The sequence below is a fragment of the Schistocerca piceifrons genome, chromosome 1 (genome assembly GCF_021461385.2).
Source record: "Schistocerca piceifrons isolate TAMUIC-IGC-003096 chromosome 1, iqSchPice1.1, whole genome shotgun sequence".
Lineage (NCBI taxonomy): Eukaryota > Metazoa > Arthropoda > Insecta > Orthoptera > Acrididae > Schistocerca > Schistocerca piceifrons.
Window position 1 is genome coordinate 364,325,940 of NC_060138.1, and position 668 is coordinate 364,326,607.

Here is a 668-nt window from a genome sequence, read left to right on the forward strand (position 1 = left end):
CTTGTCCTAATGAGATTCCCTGTCTGTCCTCTGCCAACGAAGGAGGTCCGAGACTACCAAGACCAGCCTAGGGAGCCATGAAGTTTCCTCTCCAAGTATACAATTCCATTGTGTTCACAATTATGACCGTAAATCTTCGTCTGAACAGGCCTTGGAAAGCCAAATGGTACCTACCGGCCGCCGTGTCATCCACAGCCCACAGGCGACGCTGGTTGTGGATATGGAGAGGCATATGGTCAGTGCATCGCTCTCCCGGCCGTATGTCAGTTTACGAGACCAGAGCCACTACTTCTCAATCAAGTCCCAGTTTGCCTTACAAGGGCTGAGTGCACCCCGCTTACCAACAGCGCTCGGCAGACCGGATGGTCACCCATCCAAGTGCTAGCCGAGCCCGACAGCGCTTAACTTCGGTGATCTGAAGGGAACCGGCGTTACCACTGCGGCAAGGCCGTTGGCATAACTGTAAATAGTGGGTGTAAAAAGGAATTGATATCACACAGCGACATGTGACAGTACTGCCGTAGTGAGACTCCTGTTCAGAGTTGTTTCCAGGCCTGGTAGCGTGTATAAGGAACGTGAGCAGCAAAAGATGTTGACTGATTACTGTGAAGAACACGGAAGTGCCACACACTCACGTGAGATAACGCCATCAGCACCAGACGTTGTCT

The 668-nt window shown here is 51.9% G+C and overlaps 1 pseudogene; it reads right to left on the bottom strand.

Annotated features, from left to right (window-relative positions):
* Window positions 1–338: 338 nt before the first annotated feature.
* On the bottom strand, window positions 339–456 carry LOC124725912 (annotated as a pseudogene).
* Window positions 457–668: the final 212 nt, after the last annotated feature.